Source organism: Dermatophagoides farinae, chromosome 2, assembly GCF_024713945.1.
Source record: "Dermatophagoides farinae isolate YC_2012a chromosome 2, ASM2471394v1, whole genome shotgun sequence".
In the NCBI taxonomy this organism is placed as follows: Eukaryota; Metazoa; Arthropoda; class Arachnida; order Sarcoptiformes; family Pyroglyphidae; genus Dermatophagoides; species Dermatophagoides farinae.
Genome location: NC_134678.1, coordinates 6,388,022 through 6,411,557, shown reverse-complemented (window position 1 = coordinate 6,411,557; position 23,536 = coordinate 6,388,022). Strand labels below are relative to the sequence as shown.

The 23,536-nt window shown below is 30.3% G+C and overlaps 1 protein-coding gene and 1 long non-coding RNA gene across 2 annotated transcripts in view; one reads left to right on the top strand and one right to left on the bottom strand.

Annotated features, from left to right (window-relative positions):
• Positions 1-23,536, bottom strand: part of LOC124491146 (uncharacterized) — a 36,301-nt gene that overhangs the window by 8,731 nt on the left and 4,034 nt on the right. Inside the window, exons 2-3 of the mRNA XM_075728759.1 lie at positions 21,773-22,136; positions 19,758-20,208 (exon numbers count right to left, since the gene is read on the bottom strand). The gene's annotated coding sequence lies outside the window, so the exon portion shown is untranslated. The remainder of the gene's footprint in view (positions 1-19,757; positions 20,209-21,772; positions 22,137-23,536) is intronic.
• LOC142597346 (uncharacterized) lies at positions 11,912-15,691 on the top strand. Its single transcript, XR_012832092.1, has 2 exons — positions 11,912-12,218; positions 13,357-15,691. It is a non-coding gene; the product is annotated as an uncharacterized LOC142597346 (long non-coding RNA).

Below are 23,536 nucleotides of genomic sequence, written 5' to 3'. Positions count from 1 at the left end.
TGAATGAAAGGGTTTTTTTATTTTTCATAGGAAAAGCTGCTGAATTCAAGAATTATGAGAATTAGAGGCAAAAAAAAAAATTTTTTTTCATTTTTCAATAAAACACCAAGAAAAAAAAATATGTAAATTTCAGTTTTTATATTCACTTTATCCATGCTATATTCATTCAAATTGTGAGCTCATTGAAATTCTTGTTTTTGTTGTTGTAGTTGTTGTTGCTGTTGTGAGTGTGCAAAAAAAAAAACAAAGTTTGAATAACTCAATACCGGATAATAATAATAATGACGATGATGATGATGATGATGGCTAGCTGCATAAAGTTCCATGAACAAAAAAAAAGAAAAAAAAACGCGAACCATAGACCATAGAGTTTGTTGAACTTTTTTTTTCTTTCTTTCTTTCTTGTTTTGTTTGGGGCCGTGCGCCGAATCATTTTTTCGTTTCTAGAGCGAAGTAAATCACATAAACACACACACATGTGTTTAAACAGAAACCAAACTGAGAAAAAATACATGATGACCATCATCATCATCATCATCATCATCAACATCAATAGAATCATCAAATGATCGTACAACAAATGAATTAATGCAAGCGGTGGTGGTGGTGGTGAACAAAATCTTTTTTTTTTTTGCTTTGTTATTTAGGATTAACAATTTGGATTTTTTTTTTTTGAATTGGAACATTTTTTTTGTGTGTGCGTGTGTTTGCTATTTTTTTTGATGAATCGATATTCACGATTTTTTTTTCTTTCAAAACATGATAATCATCATCATCATCATTGTTGTTGTTGTTGTCCATCAATGAAATGAAGAATTTCAATTTTGTTGTTGTTGTTGTTGTTATTGCAAAAAATGACAAGCAAATAAACAACAACAACAACAACAACGACAACAAAAAAAATTTACGTAGGATGATTTTTTTTAACGAAAAAAAAACATTAAATCATCATCATCATAATCACACAGGTATGGTATGCATTGATCAATGTGATTTTCATTCCCTTTCTTATTAAATGATGATGATGATGATAAATCCTCAACACCGAAACATTGATTATTAAAGAATCCTTATTTGGATGATACACAACATAGACACTCTGTCATATATCACTGACTGACAATTTTATTTCGTTTTATATAATTCAAATTTTGAATATTTAACGGATCAAAAATGATTATTCTGTCAATCGATCAATGATGATAATGATAAAACTAAAATTTGTTTTTTCATAATCACAAAATCTACATTTTGTTGTTGTTATATCACCAATCATTCATTCATTTGGTGTGTGTGTGAGTGGATTTTTTTCTGGATACACATGGCTGGTTTGTTAGATCATCAAAAGAGAGTTTTGTTTTGAATGTTGTTCTTGTTGTTTGAATTCTTGCTGACTAGGTATGTTTTTTTTTTCTTCGTTCCCAAATACAATTCAAGGATTGTTTACACTGGAATTTATTTTTTTTTCTGTGTGTGTGTGTGTGTGTGTGTGTATTGTGAAGATTATCATCATCATCATCATCATTGCATGGATTCACTGCTTGTTTTCATGTTCATTTCTTAGCACATGACCAAACAAAACAAAACAAAACAAAAAAAATACCGGTATTGATTAAACGACAATTATAAAACAGCAAGAAAAAAAACCAAACAAACAAGCAAACATCTCCTGGACGTTCAATGCCAAATGATGTCAAAATCCTATGAGACACTGACTATAGTCCACGCGTTGTCCATGTCTTTTTTTTCACTCCACCATTATTATTTGCTTTGCTTTGCTTTCTGTACTGATGGAAAAAAACTAATTGAAAATGAAAAGAAGAAAAAAAACTTTTCAAACAATTTCATTTTTGTTCGGTTTGGTTCGGTGGACAACACAATATATAACATCGACTCCCTTTGGGGACACACGGACACACACACACATTTATACAATATATAAATGAAATGAAAATGTTGAAAATAAATGCAATGGTCAGCAAAAAATAATTTGGTCTCATCATTTTTTCTGCTTTCATTTTCAAAGAAAAAAAGTTTTTTTTTGAGAAAAAAAAATTTTTTCTAAAAATCAAACCCACCACTGAAAAACGATTCGACGAAAAATGTTTTTTTATGCCCAGGACCTATTTTAAATTTAACATTAATTTTTTGGATACCCACGATTGATTCGATAACAACAATTTTTGCTTTCCAAATACAATTCAAGTCAATTATATTCGATGTGTTAATTGTCATTCGTTTTTAAAATGAGAAAGAAAATCGAAACCTATTTTTTACCCATCATTTAAAATGGATGGTGAATCGTCTTGAGATTTGAACGCAAATATAACGGAGATAAATTGAGTGGACATTTTTCTTCATTTTCACCATAGCTCCCCCACTGTTGTTGTTGTTGTTGTCGTGAGTTTCACACATTTGCTTTTGGATCTCGATGATGAATGTCATTTGATTTAAATGGAAATGGTTTTTATTTTTTTTTTTGTTTTTGTTTCGAATTATTTTTCTTCTTAAAATTTAAAAAAAAAAAATATAGCATCACTGTGATATCATTGACATAACGAACGATGAACATGACATGACTTTGTTGTAAAATAAGTGGCCGAATTTTTTTTTTTGTTTTGTTTTGTTCTGGTGAATGCATTTTACACACACACATACACAATCCATGCATGGATGTCCAGAATGAATGATGATGATGTGATAAAGCGCAAAAAAATGTTGACAAAACACACACACACACAGACACATTATTGCCATTTGAAATTAGAACAACAAATTTCGAAAAAAAGAAAAGGAAAAAACAATGATCCACTTGAAACATTAATGGATCCATTGATGATCATGATGATGATGGGACAAAGTACGAATTCAAGAGAGGTCACGAATTTGTGTGTGTGTGTGCGGTGATGATTCTACGATTAGTGTGTGTGTATTTATTTCTTCGGTAATGAAAAAAAAAGAAATTTCTTTTTCCATAGCTTGATTCCGCACATTATTAAGCCCCTACGGTTTTTTTCCCCTCTAGTAAAGCAATTAAATTCAAATGTACAACACTTGTGGTCAAGTTTTTTTTTCACTCATTGATGATAATGATACCATCTAATAATTATACATCTGTTTTGGAAATGTTTTTTTTCTATAGGAAAAAAAAATTCAAGAATATTACCTTCTTCACACCAAATATTCTTTTACCTTTAAATGTGGGTCATTTTTTTGGCAGAATAAGAGGTTCATTAACCTCGATTCTTTACTTACACGCTCTTTTTTCGCATGTGTGTGTGTGAATTGAATTATCATTTATCGCCTCTAAATGGCGACATTCTGGTCATCAAATTATGGATAAAATGCATGCAAACAGCAACAGGAAAAATTCATTAACGACAGAATTTAAATAATATGATGATTCATACCCAAAATATTGACGTTGATTCATATTCATTTTCAATGGATTAATTATCGTAATTAAAATAACAGAAACAAACAACGTTTCCCATAGGCATTTAAATTTTTGTTGACCATGACAGTCTTCTTAATGTCTAATCATATCAAATATATTAGTGGTAGTAGTAGCAGTAGTAATGAGAATATATTACAACGAGAATTTTTTTTCTGTCCAAAAAAAACCAAAAACGATCCGGTCCAATGAATCAATATTCGTGGATCACGTGTTCAGAATCATCATCACCATCGTCTACTAATTCAACAGTGAATATAACGGCTTCAGGCATAATATAAATTCTGATGATAAAAATAAATGAAAATTCCCCCTGATGGATCTGTGTGTGTGTGTTATTGACGGGAGCGGGAAATATAATGCAGCTGCATATTGCTGCGTCATGGACAACAGCATGTCATGTGTCTCACTGTGTGTGTGTGAGTAACAACGATGATTAAATCTCATGGTTCATGAACGAATGAATGAGATCCCAGAATGAGATCTCAGTGCCGGTTAGAGATATATATTGAATTAGTATATATATAAAAAAAGGAAACTTGCTCGCTATAATGGATCATCGAATCGCAACGTGAAAATATGAACAAACGAGCGCAGCTGTGCAGCACAAGTTGGGATAGTCCAATTTTTTTTTTTTTTTTTTTTTGGTTTCGACATGTCATTCAAACAACACCAGTGCTCCAGAGTTGTTTGAATGTGGAGCATTTATTTTTGTTGTTGTTGTTGTTGTATATATGAAAAAAACCATGTCATGTATAAATGATGAAATGAGAACCAGATTATTATTATTATATTGGCTGACTCATCACAAACCAAAACTATGTATGGTGGACCGATAAGGAAATGATTGTTGAATTGTTCAGTATTTTTATTCTCATTTTTATTTTCGTGAACGGAAATCCATTTGAGAATCATGGTCATGATGATGATTGTGTGTGTGTGTGAGTGTATATCTGAAGATTTTGAATTGACCTTTTTTTTCTCAATATAATATTAATAATAATTTCTCGATTGTAATCAATCACATGTATCATAGCCGGACATTTTATATATATTTTAAAAGAATTTCAACAACAACAACAAAAATCACACGGCAGGAGGCAAAAATAAAAATTTCATGACATGGATACACAATGAATATCATCAGTTTGGAAAATGAACAACAACAACAACAACAACAAAAAAAATGGAAATTTATTTTATCGCCTTAGTCAATGAATGAATGAAAATGAACGATATTTGAATCATCTCGGGTAACGATTATTCAAGCCAGCCAGCCAGCCATCCAACCAACCCACAAGATGCCGGATTTAAATGTCTCTAGAGGGAAACTAAATAACCATATATAGAGAGATAAAGGGAAGGCTCTAGGGCCAGGGTGTAGAAAAAAAGGTCCAATTCAAGAAAAATCGATAAAACATCCACACATAAGGTCAATGAACATTGTATACATACGGAAAGCATCAAACCATGGACGAATAAATTACATTGACATAGCCAAACTACATACCAAAAAAACAGAAAAATTCTATTTGGATGATGATGATGATGATGAACGTAATGATGATAGCAATAATCGTAATATAGAAATGGCAATTAACAGTGAAAAAAAAGACAAAAACGTGTTCCAAAACATGTTCCATGTGTATGTGTGTGTGTGTGTGCGTGTGTTATTGTTGGTTGTTGGTCATTTGGAATGAATTTCGAGAATCCTAAATAAAACACTCTGTATATAACAACGAAAAAGCTATGAAATAGTGGCCATGTTGTTGACCAATGAAAAACTAAAACGAAAACATGAACAAAAAAAACTATTAAAAATGGATAGTCGAAACAATTCTTATGTTTTTCGAGAAAAATAGATAAAAATAGAATGATAATTCAATATTGGAAAGAAAACAATACAAACAATAAATTTTCAGAAAAAAAACAGAAGGCCATCGATGGATTGTACAGTTGGAAAATCAAAAGATTCAACAACAAAAACCAAGAGAAAAGTAAAAAAAAAATTGATTCAATCAACCATAAACAAAACTACTGAAGAATCTGATCAAGAACAGAACAGAGATGATGATGATGATGATAAAGATGAATGGATTCCAAACAAACCAAAAAAAAATATGACCAGAATATGTTTCTGTATGAATGATGTAGAAGAAACCAGAAACGAGAGAAAAAAAATTGATTTTTCTTTGATTTCTAAAATTCTTAATAAAAATCTTTCTTAATTGCCAATGAATATTGACTCTATTCAAAATGAAAGAAAAAAAACCGAATCGATTGCGAAAGTCAAAAAAAAAACGAAAACGAAAATGAAAAAAAAAAAATTCAAGCAAAGCCAAAATAGAATGCAAGGAAAAAAAACCAGATTCATATCACTTCCCAGATGATTATTCTATGGATTTTACACATCAAACACACACACACACACACACACACAATATTCTCAATTTTTTTTCATTAGTCAAAAAACATATTATATGAACAACCGTACAGAACAGAATGAAACGATCAAAGTGAACAAAAAAAAAAGAAAGAAAAAGAAGAAAAATCCAATTACAATGTAGGGAATCTCTCTTTTTTTCTTTGGTTTGAACCGTAGAGAATAATACTGTCGGTTTGGTTTGGTTTGGTTGGTTGAAAATTGTGTTATTATTAAGAACGCGCCTATCAATATAATTTTATATATACCCGGCTCTCAAAGATTTCGTTTGGTTTGTTTTGTATTCTTGATTCAAGTGTGTATGTGTGTGTGTGGTGGCTGAAAATTATAGAAATATCAATCAAATTCAAAATGGTGAAAAAAACAGAAAAGAACAGAATCGTACAATCATCGTTTTTTACGCTTTTGGATTTCTGTTTTTCTTCGATTTTGATTTGATTCGATTCCATTTTTTTTCTTTTTTTTTTACTGATGATCGTAGAATTTCAAGATGAGTGGTATGATGATGATGGCAAATGATGCCTATTAATTCAATCTCAAGAATATTCTTTTCTCTCCATCTCATTCACTCACTGGTGGGTGCCAAATAATGCAAAAAACAAAAATGAAAATAAAAAAAAAACGTAATAAGAAAGGAATCTCTGAAACGAAACTAACGAAAAAAAAAAATGCAAACAACATCACCATCACCATCAATGAACAAGGATAAGTTGCCGATTTTTGTCAACCACTTTGCTTCTTCTTTCCCTGCTGATTTGATGTTGTTGGTGGTGGTGGGAAAAAAGAATCATAAATTATATCGACGGATTTTTTGGTTGAAGACCAGAAACATCCAAACTGAAACTGAACTAAACTGACTCATAAAAAAAATCGAACAAGAGTTTTTTTTTACTTTCCTTTCTTTTTTTTCTCGTTTCTGGATCTGGATAATGTATCTATTGCGTATTTCAATTTCTAGTGTGTGGTAACAACAGTAGTGAAGAAAACATACTCGAATTTTTTTTTCGCCATTTTACTGATGGTGTATTTTACTCTGGAACCAACTATCCGGGTTCGAGAAACTCTCTCTCTCACTCACTCACTCACTCTTAAACTTCATAATATAATGATGGCATTAACCTTTTCACAATTCATTCATTTTGTTCCATTCAATTTCGATTCAATTCGCAAAATAGTGTGTGTAAAGAAGAATTTGGACAAATAAAATAGAATCAAATAGAATTCGTTACTAAATCCAACATTGGTACCCAAATACAAATAATAAACACATTTAGTTATAGCAATGATTTGTGTTGAGATTTTCAATGATGCTATTCGGTGAACATTTGCCAATCGAAATCGATCAATAATGAAGAATCTCGGTAGAAAAATCTCATCTACACACACACACACACACAGACACACATTATTATCCATTTTGGATATAAAATGAACAACAAGATGACGATAACCAGAGCAAAATAAAAACACACTCGATACTATTTAGAATATTCTTTCTAGTTCAATGTCCAGTATGATTCTATATTCTCTGTGTGTGTGTGTTTAGAATGTGATACATGTGTGATAATCATGTATATGTTGTATGATGATGGTGGCGCAGCCAATAAACACATTCTCACTATATTAATGTATGTGTATATTCTGTTGTTTGTGTGATAAATTCAAATGACAACAACAAAACCTAATTAACTTCAGTCTTCTTCTTCTTCTTCTTCTTCTTTTTTTTCATCATCATCATCACAATGTTGTCTTGTCTTGTCATTTGTTTTTATTTGTTTACTTCAAGCTAGATATTCAATAGATAGATAAATAGAGAGAGAGAATGTGGTTCCTTTTTCAAGTACATACATTTATTGTATATTCATTCTAGTGTGAATAAAATGCAATGAAATCCAATAACTGTCAATATAATAATCGTATCGTATAAACCAAATGATGACCACACACACACACACACACATCAACAGATATATCCAGGAAATAGATAGTAACAAACCAAAAGAGAAAATACTAAAAAAAAAGCAATAAACAACAAAAAAAACAACAACAACAACAACAAAAAACTATTCCGGAATCAAAACTGTGGTGATAGAATAAATGAAATGAGAATAAAAGAAAGAGAAAAATGTTCATCATCATCATCATCATTCTATTTTCGATCCATATCCATATACATGAGTATATTTTATATGGATCATAATGGTTTGTGTGTGTGTGTGTGTGTGTTCGACACGAATAATTTTTATTTTTTTTCTGGCAAACAACAATCTAATTAAGACACACAAACACACACACAGCCAGACATTTATATTCATAGAAAATATGTGAAAGAAAAAAGTGCTAAAGGACAGGAAGTTAAAGCTATGGTCATAATAAATGTAGGACACATAATAATCATCATCATCAATGATGAGGAATGGCAAAAGAAAATAGAAAAAAAAATCAAAAAAAAAAAAATAAAATTGCCCGATGCCATTAACACATGCATCTTATTATATAATCTAATCTAATAATTGAAACTTGACTAAATAAGCTATTTAATGATGAAAAAAAAAATTCTTTGAATTTTCCAGAACATTACAAATCAAAAAAAAAAAAAAAAGAAAAGAATAATGATGATAATGAATGTGGGGGTGGATGAACATATTCCTGGTATATTCTGGGGAAATGAAACGTGGTTCAACAGCAACAACAACAACAAAAGTGATCCATCTATCCATCTTTATTCAATGTGTAAAGCAATATAATAAATTAAGCGTCAGATGAGGAAAAGAAGTGGCTGATGACATGATGATGATGATGATGATGATGATCACAGGCCTTCAAAGCTTTTGTTTCGTGGCTAAATAACAAACACACAACCAGACACACACACACAAATACACAACGGAAGAAAAAAAACAACAGAGATAACGATTGGTGAACAAAATGGTGAAACGTGCCTACCAGAAAATTCATATATACAGAAATCATTGTCGTTGTAAGTACAGGAAAAAAAACTAAAAAGAAAAAAAAATTGAAAAAAAACAACAAATTGCCACCAATGGAGCCATTATTTAATGTATACGACATATGATTCTGTACATGTCTCTCTCTCTCTCTCTCTGTTTGGTTGGTTGGATTGTTTGAAATTTCTGAAGAAAAAAAAACTCGAATAAGAAAGAAAAAAACTGTCATCATCATCATCATCATAAGGGCGATTCTGATGAAACCATTATTATTATTATTATTATTATAATGGACAATATAACCTGGTTAGTTCAGTGACCGATTTGTGTTCAATCTTCCTAGTAGAAAAGGGGTGCAACCGATAACCAAAAGAAAAAAAAGAAAAAAAATTCTGCAGGCGTCAACGCAGACGATGATGATGATCCACAGATTTTCAACATCATCAACAACAACAAAAAATGATGGATATTTCTACATCATCATCATCATCCTACAAATCCTAACCTCATTTTACTATTTTGACCATAAAAAGAATTATCCAAAAATTAATCTTATTATAAATATATATATAAAAAGAAATGAACGAAAATTTCACTTATTTTATTTATTTATGACCAAAATTGGATAAAATTAATAATAATAAACAACGGCAGCAACAAAAAAAAAAAAATTTTTTTTTTCTACCATTCACAACATCATGCCATGATATTTTAACTTTATAAGGACCTTTATTATATAACGACGACAAGAAAACGATATAAATTTTTCCATGTGACCCGGCAAAATGTGTGTGTGTGTGTGTGTGGTTCGCGCGACTGAGTGTGTAGGTGGTAGAAGTTAAATCATTCATTTTTTTTTCTTCGATAATCATCTAGCTAACAAAAAAAAAAAAAATTACCGGATCTTTTTCTATTTTTTGTTGTTGTTGTTGTTGTTTTTGAATCACTTTATTGCAAAACGAAAAGCTTTACATTAAGCTTCATTCAGAAATCATGATCTGATTTGATTCTTGATTTTTCTTTTCTTTTTTTTTTTGCTTCACTGAAACAAAAAAACATTGACAGTCACAATTGAGTGAATTCTAAAATTCTTTTCGTCTTTTTGTTGTGTTTGATTGTCATTTAAATCATGGTCATCGTCAGGTTTGAAGTTTAATTTAATTAAAAGTCAGTGACCAGTCATTATACAATATACAATTCTTCATGGGTTTAGAGAAATGGAGACATGTTCTTTCTTTTTTCATTTTTGAAGCTCAACAGGGAATTTCCACAACATCAACAACAATAGAAACAATAGAAAAAAAACTGTTTGACCAAATGGATTTTCGATATATGGTCAATGGTGAGATGAATGTGAACGTGGGGCAAAAAAAAATTGATGGACAAATGAAAAAAAAGAATATTTTTTTGGTGCCACCACCATCACCATCACCATCACACCGAATTGTTTGATGATCCCCAAATGTATTGACCAAGAGCCAAAAAAAAAAAGAATACACAATGAAAGTATATCAGTAAATCAGTCAACCAAAACGTTGAAACAAATGATCGAATGAAACACACACATACACACGGATTCTGAACATTTGCACGCCACGCACACACACACACACACACACACACACACATACAGATACGATGAACTAATAAATAATCCTTATAGGAATAAAAATAATTTAAAGGGCAAATACACACAAGTCATTCGATTCACGAAATATTTCCATTTTCTATCACATACAGAATTAGAATCAGAAAAAAATTTTTTTTTTAATACAACCCCAACCAAACAAATAAAAACAATCAAGTGGGCTGATAACGAATAGAAAGAAAAACAAATTTCCGTTTCCTGTAACATTTTAACATTTGTCCAGAAAAAAAACTAACGAATTTTTATTATTTTTTTTTTTTATTTGGCAAACCAATAAAGCGTTTCCAACAACGACAGAAATGATCTTTAAACAATAAGAGGCGTACACCTGAATCTAACAATAACAAAGGGAAAACGATTTCTAAATGTACACACACACACACCATCAGAGCCATTTTGGAAAAAAATGACCAGATTGTGGAACAAAAACAAAACAAAAAAAATTTAGAAGGTTAAATTCGGTTATGGTATTTATGATGATGATATTATCCTGAAAAAAAACATTTTTGATTGTGGTTTTAGTATTGTTTTTTTTTTCTCAACGATTTTTAGTATTCCAATCTCATTCATATTTCATTTTGTATTGTGGTAATCCAAAATGAATGTTTGGTAAAGCGAAACCAAATTTAGATAGATAGATAGAGAGAAAGAGTGGTACCTTTTACAGTCGGATGGTGTGTGTGTGTGTGTGTGAGGGGGCATTGTATTAATTCTATCATAAAGCACACACTATTGTTATTTTATGAGACCACAGTCACAATGAATTTATTGAATTCATTCCAAAAAAACAACAACAACAACAACAAAATCATTAGGAACCAGAAAGGGAAAAAAACCTATGCGAACAGTAATCATCATCATCATCAATGGTAAACATGGTACGTGACAGGTGCATCGACAAACAAACAAGGAAAAAAAATAAAAATGAAAAAAAACCATGAATTGCCAAATGAAACACATCATCATCATCATCATCATCGACAAGTTCCGTGTTCAATATCTCTATGGTGTATGTGGTTTATTTATTTATTGACATTGTGTGGCCATCATTGTGTGATGCCAGGTGTGATGATGAAAATAGGTTTACTACACAAATGCACGTGTGTGTGTGTGATCTGTGCATGCAAGTGCAGATTCGAATAGCTTAATGATCATTACCATCATCATCATCATCATCATTATAATTAATTTCATCATTATGATTATAATAATAATGGCTATTGACTCTCTCTCACTGATTATACGAAATAAAAAATAAAATTCCTATTCGTATTTTTTTACTGCGAAAAAAAAATCAATTAAGATTAACACAGACACACTTATTATAATCAGAAACAAATTTCAGAATAACCGATTGTGACTGTATAGCATCAAAATAACAACAACAACAACAACAAAAAATTAAGTGTTAATTAACCCTGTTTTTTCTCTTGTATTTTTTTTTCTTGTTCATTTCATTCACCAAAAATATCATCATCATCATCATCATCATCATCAACGCCACAGATTGTTGTTGAATATATGATTTTCAACAACAATTTCAGATTAGTTTCACGATTTTTCGCACACTTTTTTCACCATCACCACCACCACAACAGCAACAGCAACAACAACAACAAAATAAAATTTTTGGCCGTATTCGGAAGCTGTATACGTGTATATGAATGGCGTCATTTTGAAGTTTTTCTTCTTCATTTTCTTGGCATCTGATGATATCGAACAGATGTGTGTGTGTGTGTGATCAAAAATGCGCGCCTAGCTAGTCGATCATTCATTCACTTGAAACACACACACACACACACACATACAAAAATACAAACTTGAACCATATAAATAAAAATTAATGACTTCTTCGTTTTTCTTTTCTTTTTTTTATATTCGTCAAAGTGAAATTATTAATATAAAATAAAATTATTTTCGTCATCATCATCATTGTTGTCGTTGTGGGAATACAAGTTTCTACGTATTTTTTTTTTTTTTGTCGAAAGAATCTGACGAAAAAAAAGTATAATTGCTACACACACACACATAATTACATCATGAGTTTCATCATGACGATGATGATGCCTAAATTTAATTATTTTTCATTCATATCACACACACACACACACACACACATAATAACCGGAATTGAATTCCAAAATTTTTGCTGATGAAAAGCGTTTATACTTTTTTTCCCATTAATTTTCAATTAGCCATCGATCAAAAAAAGAAAAAACATCAATCCGAATAAGAATCAGATTCAATTGATGTGTTCTATAGCAAAAAAAAACTACAGATCAATCGATTTTTAAAAAAATTACCACGATGACGATGATGACCATGGCATGGACAATTACAATTGTTTTTTTTTTGTTCTTGTTTCTACCCTCTCTAATTTTTTCAAACAAACAACAACAAATATGATGTGTGGTCTACAAAACAACAAAAAAAAATTTAATCATCATATTATCGAATGGTTATTTTTTCGACATTCCAACATGAAAGAAACAAAACAAAAGAAGAAGAAAAAAACAATAGAACAAAACCGGTAGGTATAAATAGCCGTGAAAAAAAAATTTGTACGAACAACAACAACAACAACAATAATTCGGATGGCGCCCGTGTAATAGTTTTTTTCCATTGTTTTGTAATGATCATCGTCGGATGTATATATATATGCACCTGACAACAACAACAACAACAACAACAAACTTGACATGGATGAACAAAAACAACAACAACGAGATGGGCAGTCAAAAGAAACAGAAAAGCAAAGAATTTCTTTCATTAAAATTCAATATGAATTGAATTGAATTTGAAAGGCATGGCCAAAGGTTATGACACATACACACATACACAACAGGCAAGCCGGTTTGAACAGTGTGTGTGTGTGTGTGTGTGTTTGTATCTTAACTTTTGACCGATCAAACCACATCATGCTTGTTACATCAAACTTAAATCAAAGAAAAACATTATCATCAAAAGCAGCAGCAGCAGGTGAAAGGTCGTTGAAGGTCATTATCATTGCTCGTTGTTGTTGTTGTTCATTATCATTTGATTGTTCTTCAGATGGAAAAAAATGATGTGTATGTGTCTGGGGGTGTCTATATCAAATGAAAAGGAATTTGAGTTTATTTTTTTTTTCGTTTGATAATTGCGATTGACGCCCATTCACCACAATCATTCATTTGATTTGTTTTTTTTGTTCTTCTTCTTTTGGCAAGAGTTCAAAGTCAATGAAGTGAAATGGGCAAAGGTAAAATTTAGCATTGAAATTTCTTTTGACAGTGCAAAAAAATCAGATTGAAAAAATTGAATAGCAGGTGAATCTGTAGGCGTCTATATATAAAGAATTGCCAGATGTAATCTTTTGATAATGATAATCATCATCATCATCAATAAATTCTCAGGTTTGACCATCAAAAAAGTGAAAGGTGAAAGTGATCAAACAAACATGTCAATCATTTGATTGAGAATATTTCCGGTTTTCTTCACCTCCTATCGTATTATTATTATTATTATCTATGTATGATGCTGGAGATTTTTTTTTTAAATGAAAAATTGACATATTGTCATTTTGACATATCTGACATTTTTGTTTCCTTCTTCTTTCGGTACAAACCTACAATCAAAAATCATTAAACTAAGAATATTTTCACTTATGTTTGGATGTAGCACGATAAATTATATTGATTACGTTCTCGAACATTGATGAAGAATCCTCTTTTATATACAAGTTTCTCATTTCTATCGATTACATTCATCATCATCAATATAATTTATCAATTTGTCCATTTTAGTTGTTGTTCCGTATGTTAAAATTTTGAGAAAAAAAATTTCATTTCAACGTTAGACACATATGGGCCATCAAACAACATCACTGTGTACTGTACACCTCCACAGTTTCGAAAAAAAAATTCCGTACATCTTAGGCTTGGTATTTTTTTTTCTCAAAGATAAGATTAATTTGTTCAAACGATGATGATGATGATTAGCCAACATGGAAAAAAAGACCATGCTGGAATCTTGAATGAAAGAATAGTTATATTCATCTATTATAAGCAGCTATATCATCATCATCATCAAGAAACAACAGAAAAATTATGCGATGACCATGATGATCGACATATACACACACACACATACACACACACACACCAGACATCCTTCGTTTTTTTTTCACTGTCAATGTTTAGCCAGCTAAGTCAGTAAGTCGATTGGCCAGCCAACTAACTAACTAACTAACATCAACCGACCGACCGACTGATTTGTGTGTCTGTGGATGAATGAGTAAATTATAATTATATATTGAAAACAAAACAAAAAAAAAATTTTGAAAACAAAATTAAAGTACACATCATACAACAAGTAGTAGCGACGAAATTATTGCGAATGGTTCACAATAACAACAAAGGTATCCGGTAGGCGAAAGTGAAGAATGAAGAATTGAAATTACAAACGTATGGTTGATGATGATGATGATGATGATGATGATAGATCTACACACTACCACTATAGTCAATGTGAACAAACAAGATGGAGAGAAAAATATACAAGAAGTGAATGTGAATGAATGAAATAAATGACGCCTTCAGGCGCCAATAAAGTTTTTTTTTCACTTTGTATTTGAAACCACGATGGTCATGGATGACCATGATTGAATGGAATGCATCAACTACCACCACCACCACCGACCATCATCATCATCATCAAAGTCAAACCAAATTGAATGGACATTAGAATCGATAGATTAGGATGATGATGATGATGAGTCACATTGTAGAAGATAAATGTAGGATCCAATAAATTCTGAACCAACCAACGACTAGGATTTGAAAGATTTTTCTCTTTTTTCTTGCATTTCTATGTCTTTTTTTTGCATAACAATAGCTGGAAAAAATACAAAACAAAACAAAAAACTAATAGTGTGTGTGTGTGTATGAAGCATGAAATCAAATGTGAAAGAATGAATGAAAGAAGTGAAAAGAAAACATTACTTTCATTTTGAAGGGCAACCGACCGCATCATCATCATCATCATCATCGTGAAAAGTTTCTCTCTTCCCATTTTTTCCTTTGAATTCTATATGTATGATGATGATAATGATTATTGTTACGTGAATGGAGCCACCAACCAACCAACCAAACTCAATTCAATTCAACCAGTGTCTGTGGATCCATCATCATCATCATCATCATCATGCAGCATCCATTATATACCAATATTCTATCAAAAAAAAACAGCAACATACTACTAATGATGATGCACGATGTGCATGAATTCATCATAATAATCATCATGGCCACATCATCATCATTTGATATAAAGACACTATAGACACACACACACACACACACAATTTAAAATAGACAATAGACATAGTCTATGTGTGTGTGTGTGTGTGTATGTATGTTCAATTTTATTGGCCAGAAAAAAAAGACATGAATATCTTTTCGGTCAATAATGATGATGACAGCGACTATTATTATTATTCTTATTATATCGTTCGAAATAAAATAAAAAAAAAATTAAATCTTCAAGATATAGTGGGTATATTGAAAAAAAAATACATGAATGATATTGGAAACAAAACATCAACAACAACAACAACAACAGCAACATTAAAGGCTAATTATATATGCCCTCATTGTCATCATCATCATCATCATCATCGTTATAATAATGATAATAAGAGGTTCGAAACAACAAGGGGTTGTAGGTGGTGGTGGTGGTGGTGGTTGTGGCGATGATGTTGAACATCATTCACATCATCATTATAATTGATGTTTTATAAATAAAAAAAAATTTTGAAGAAATTTATCGGTTGTTGCAAAAAAAAACAAAACTGTAGAATAATGATGAATTCAAATCAATGTATGAGTAATGATTGGAGTATGGATGAATCATTTATGATTAGTTTTTTTCTCATACATCGAATTACAAATTGCAAACATGTTGCAATATTCTTAATTCAACCACCACCATCACCCACCACCACCATTCACCATTCACCATTCAACACCATTAAAATTACAACATCTGTGTGCGGCGAAAAAAAAAGTTGAGACCGACAATTAGAATAATAATAATAATAACCGAAATGAAACATGGTGAATGGTGAACAAAAAAAAAAATCTTAGGGACCATATGGATTTGATGGATAAATTATTCCCTGGAATTTTTCTTTCATTCACATTTGTTGTTGTCAACAACAACAACAACAACAACAGCACAGCAACAGAAAAAAAATTTGAAACACGTGTCACATACACTTATATATACATTGTATTATGTTTACCAAAAGAAAAAAATGAATGAATGGCCGACATTCAAACAAGAATATTATTAATTTCTTGTCGGAAACATTTTTTTTCCTGATTCAATAATCATTTTTTTTTCGTTTTTCGTGTTTGACAATTGAAAAAGTTTTCCATTTTTTTTGCTACTTATTCTTCTTTTTTGGCCAAACTTAATCAAACAAAAAAAAACCATGATGGCCTGCAGACAGATTTACACGAAGTTTGATCATCACACATTGACGATCATGTGATCAATAGATTTACTGTGTTAGATCATCAATGGGGATCATCATAAAATTTTTTTTTGCCTCAATAGAGACAAAAAAAAACATTGGCAAATTGAAAATTTACAATACATAACCCTCTTCTACACTCTACAACATGTCTAATAATAAATGCCGCGTGCTATATGCCATACACACACACACACACACTTTGTATTGCAAAGGGGCAATAATCATCATCGGTATATTTACCATTAAAATAAATGTCAATATCATCCATTTATTATCAAAAAAAAAAAAAAAAAAATTCCAATAATGCAAACATTCCATAAAATAAAGAAAGAAAATAAATAAGTTTGGCTCCAAACAACAACAACAACAACACGCTGTCTTACAAAACAATTGCTGCCTTGAGCATTTGTCGAGAGAGAGAGAAAGATAATTTAAAATTTGAATTCAAAAAAAAAAAAAAATAGAATCCATTCGGTACGCAAAAACTACCCAAAAAACGAAAATTCTTTTTTTGTTTCATATTTTTTTTTTACCACAAAGAAAAAATAAAATTTAACATAACTTGGATGTTATAAAAATGACATCACAATGATTATAATAATAACACATACACATACAAACAAGAGAAACGATAACGATAACGAGTATGACATCTTATCATATTTTTTTCATATATATTTAATTTTCCTTTACTTTTATCACTTTTTCTTGTCGTTTACATTACTAATATATAAATATAGACAAACACATAGGTATCACATACATACACACACACAAAACAAATGAAAACAAAAATAAAAAAAAAGACAAAAATTTTTATGATCCATTTTATCAAGGATTATATATATTAAACTATATATATGAAAACAAAAACTCATTGAAAACTGTTTGTTTGATTTGAAAAAAAAAATTTTTTTTTTCTTGTAAGCAACAACAGAAAAAGAAAAATTGTATTTCACTCATCGGATACGATATCGGATAAACAAAAAGAAAAACAAATCGTTATCCCTCCTTCAAGTTGCAGTCGGGCCAAATAATCCTCAAAACCAAAATGTGTGTGTGTAATACACACGCACATTCGATTACGAACCAAACCAATATCTTAACATGGCAGCAGCAGCAGCAGCGTCAAATATAATTTTTTTTCCATGAATTATATCAACGACAACAACAAATATAATCACAAAACACACATAAACTGTATATATATGTGATGTATGAAATAAAATAAAAAATGATAATCAAATGAAAGAGAATCATCATCATAATCGTCATAAACTAAACTTGGCTCAATACAAAACATTGAAATCATCAAGTGAATGATGATTTGTATTTTGAATGAAAAAGTCAATATTATATTGATGATGAACATGATGAAAAGAGAAAAAAAAATCACCAGAACACGGAACGGAAATTGACAAACAAGAAAAAAATAACATCAAAATAGGCAGAGAAAATAGAAATGAAATTTTTTCATTTTCTGTCTGCAGAATGTCAAGTGTACAATCGTATCACTTGACATTTTTTTTTTTTTTTTGGTTTAGGAACTTGATCTACCCGATAGGCTGCTATGGATGACTGTGATTGCAGGATTGATATCATTACAACAGCAACAACAACATTAACAAACGACAAACAATCAGCAATCCTAAAAAGAGAGAGAAAGAGAGAAGAAAAATCAAACGATGATAAGACCCTCATCTTTCTATGGTAAATGGCAATGGAATCCAAACAAAACAAAACAAAAAAAAAATTTTGACAAGTCAAAGTAGGTAGAGGAGGATGGGGAGAATTATTTTCCATTCAGTCGATCGATCGATCAATCAATCAATCAAACACAATCAAAATAATCAAAAGGATTGTAAATCAAGAGAAAATATATATATAAATAATCGATATGGACGATGAAAAGGATGGATTTAACGAAACCAAAAAAAAAATTAGCCAAAAATAGTGAAAGTGAATATTTCAAATCTGAATGTTCGTGTGTATTGATCATAATAGCACTAGGATAAATAACAACAAAAGAGAAATTATCATCATCATCATCATCATTCTTCAGATCAATCAATCAATGTATATTAGACAGGATATAGGAAAAACAAACCAGAAAATCAGGATAAAATAATCATCAATATTTTGAACCCTGATTGATGATGATGATACACTTGTTAATTGTGGTCTGAAATGAATGTTTTCGTCACCATCATCATCATCATCACCATAATCAAAATAAAAATCATTTTTATGGGGCCAAAATACTTTTATACAGAGAGACAGTTCATACACACACACACACACACAAACACAAAAACAAACAAACATCGAATCGAATCGAATAAGCTAATCGGATCAATCATCAAATCGTCATGTCTTGTTGTTGTTGTTGTTGTTTGTTAATGTTTATCTAGGAAAACAAAAAATTTCTTCTTCTGGTCATTACGTTTGGAGATGAGGTGAATAAACATACACAACACATAGACACATGGGTATAGTTTTTTTTTGGACATGATGATGATTGCATTGTACTGATAAACACAACATCAGTGGAAAGAATTATGTCCAGTGATATATTTATATTATTATTATGTAAAAATGGAAAGAAAAATCAATTTTCAAAGCAATCATAAGAGATTATATCGTTTTTCTTTTCTTGCAAACAAATACGCTAATTGCCATTACTTATTATTATCATACATATTAACATCAAATTCCAGTAAAAATATGTATAAGAAAAAAAAACTTACCTGTTCCCATTTATCTTCCAATGATAAATGTGCCGGTAAAAAGCCTGTATCATGTATGGCTTGTAATTCTTTGAAAAAATGACCACTTGGCAATATATCCATTTTGTATAATGATGATGAGCTGTTCATATATATATAAAAATAATATTCTGGTTGTCAAGATTCAATAATAAAAGTTGATCATCATTGACAAATTATAAAACACAAATTTTCATCACCAGAAACATTTATAAAAAAAACAGGCCCAACTGAAATAAAACATACACACAATGCACAATCACGATGAAAATCAAAAATTGAACACACAACAAAAAAAAACACGTACACGAAAATTATTCTTTAATAAAAATAATTCTTTAGATCACCAGAATCAAGAATAAACATGATGATTTATTGTTGTTGACGTGATGATGATGATGATGATCAGAATCGATGATGTGCATATTTAATCCTAAAAAAAAAGAAAAAAAAGTTTGAGATCAAAAACTGACAAATAACAGGCGAAATGAATTAATAATAAAAATCTAATGGCAGCCTTTCAGTATATTCTTAGTGACTATGGATAACTTTTCTATTGGATTTTTTTATGTTTCTTTATAAATTCATCGTTTTGTTGTTTTCTCCATCATCAATATATGACAACAATTACTAATCAATGTTACTGTGTGTGTGTGTGTGTGTGTGTGCATGTGCATGTGTCTCCCACAAACAAATCTAATCTATTTCTGTTTAAATAACTGTGTATGTGTGTGTGTGTGTGTGTGATTTTGGTTTCTTGTCTAATTTGATACGATACGATACGATATGATATTTTTTTTTTGTCTAACCGTATATCACATTTGTTTGTGTGTGTTTGTATATTGATCGTTGAGGATGTAACCACTGCCAGCAAAAAAAAGAAAAAAGAAATAGGAAAGATGAAATAAGCGAATGGGATATATATATGATTTCATTGAAAACAACACACTTAACAATACTGAAAGATTGAGTGGAATTTCCGACAAAAAAAAAAAATCTATCGCTAATCTTTTGTGTCTGTTGCTGTATGTTGTTTGTATGCTGTGTAATGATGATGATGATGATGATGATTATTTTCAATAGATCTTAATATGGAAAAATAATATGTAAGATCATATATTATTGTGTCATCATCAAATTCAATTGATGATGATCAGTATAAATTGATAATAATCATATCATATCATATACAGAAGTAAGAATGAATGAATGATTATGATGATTTACCATTTATGTTATGTTGTGTGTGTGTGTGTGTGTGTGTGTGAGAAAAACAAAAGAAAAATTATGCAAAACCAAAATATTGTTAGATTTTGGTTCCAGTTCAATAATGAGGAAAACCAAAATGTTCACAAAATGATGATGATTAGTGGTGATGAGATTCAATTCCTGGTCATTGATCGAATTGAATAAAATTGGATGGATGGACTAGATGAAATCATCATCATCATCATTATCATCAACATCATGTCATGGATATGAATGAATCATACACACATATATACCCAAACACTTTATATGCCGACTTGGATGATATATCAATGAAATCAGAAAAAAAAATAAAATCAGGACAGACACATATAAAGACAAGATTAATCAATGTTTTTTTTTTTTTATTCGTTGCCGTCTTACACTTTCACACAAGAACAAACACACATAATTCAGTGATATGATATACATGATGCTTGAATCATGATGGTGGAAAAAAAAAATAATTCCAGAAAAAAATAGCGGCCTCTTTTTTTTGCATTCATTCACACACACACAAGACAAACACATCGAAGAAACGAAAAAAAAAAATTGATGATAATCGTGCTTAATGGACACTTTTTTTTCAATGTCGATGATTCATTTATTGTTCGTGTGTGTTTGTGTGTATTGCTGCTGATGATGATGATGATGATGAACCGAATCAAACACCAAACATCACTGCTGTAATAATAATATAAAGCAGCCTAACACTAAACACTAAAAACTAAATAGGAAAAAAAACATACACACAAACATCCACACATTCAACAACTACTTGTTGTCTTTTTTTTTCCTGGTGATGATGATCATTATTATCATCATATGTTTATAACGTTGTTGTTATTTCAATAATTTCATTGATGATGAAATGAATTGGTTGGATAGGATAGTATAGGATTGAATGATGATGAATCTGAAATTTTGAAACGATGAAACGCATCCATTAAACGATTGATAATCATACAAACAAACACGCAAACACACATTTATATATATATATATATATGGCCACAAGAAAAGATTCTATTCAAAAAAACACAGGTAGCTACAATCACCATAATCGTCGTTGTTGTTGTTGTTGTTGTCGTCTGTTTGAACATACAAAAATTTCTGTAAAAAAGAGAGAAAAAAAAAGAATAAATTTTAAAAATATGAATAATAATCATGAATTATGAATAAATATTGATCAAAAGATATCTGATTGAATGAATGAATGAATGTGTTTCCGCCAATTATCATCAATTGCAAACATAAATAAATATAAATCGCATTATTATTGTACATTTGGAATGTGAATAGAAAATTCCATTTGGAATTTTTTTTGTTTTGTTTGCAAATATTTTCTTTTGTTAAACATCATTTCGTCACCTAAGGCTATCTAAATTGTACAACTTCATGTGTGTGCGTGCGTGTGTATTAGTGATTAATAAATCAAACGAAGATGTTTTTTTTTCATTACGTTGTGGAAAAAAATACAACGAAAAACATGTGTATATTCCATGGTCATTTGTTGGATGATGATGATGATAAAAAACAGAAGAAAAAAACAAACAAGTAAGCAAAGTGTGTGATTAATTAATGGCCGGAAGAATATGAAAACAAGAGATGAAATATTAAGGAATGTTGAATTTCATTTAACTCTTTCTCTTTCATTCTGTTTAATGAATTGCTTTGTTCCGGTGTTTATTTTTTTCATTCAATAAAACCACACACACACACAAACACTTATCTAATCATATGAATCCTGGAAAAAAAATCCATTAACGGTATTGTAGAAATCTTTTTTTTGTGTGTGTGTGTTAGAAAAAAAAGGCACAAACACACACATCTACATGGTCGAGGTTACATTTTTGTGTAGAAATCACATTAATATTTTCTTTTATACACACACGCACACACACACACACACAAACATATACCTTTTTCATAATCAATCGGATATTTATGGAATCAAGAAAAAAAAAATTGAAAAAAAGTACTAGTGAGAAATAAAAAAGAAAAAATGGCTGGCTTTACCATTTTAATTTCAATGGCCTGACTCATCAAACTTGAAATTAAAAATACATAGACACACAAACACAATCAACAACCGTTTAACGATGATGATGATGATTTCTATATAAAAATAAAAAATGAAATAATGATATGTGTTTGCGTGTGTATGGAATGTGTCATAATCTAAAAACAAAAACAACAACAACATCCACATGATGATGATGAACAAAAACAAAATAAATATATGAATGACATTTGTGTTGTATATAAATATATATACAAGGTGTACAAGATCAGTAGTAGTATGGAACCATAATCTACCTGTAATTTTATCTATTTTAATTAGGTTTCAATTTTTTTTTCTTTCTAGTTTCTGGTTGTCCGGGTAGAACAACAACAACAAAAACAACAACAAAAATCATTGAAAAACATTCCATCATGCAATGATGATGATGAAATGTATAAAATGTAAATGAACCGCAAATGTATCTGGTAAACCAGTGGATTCCAAATGT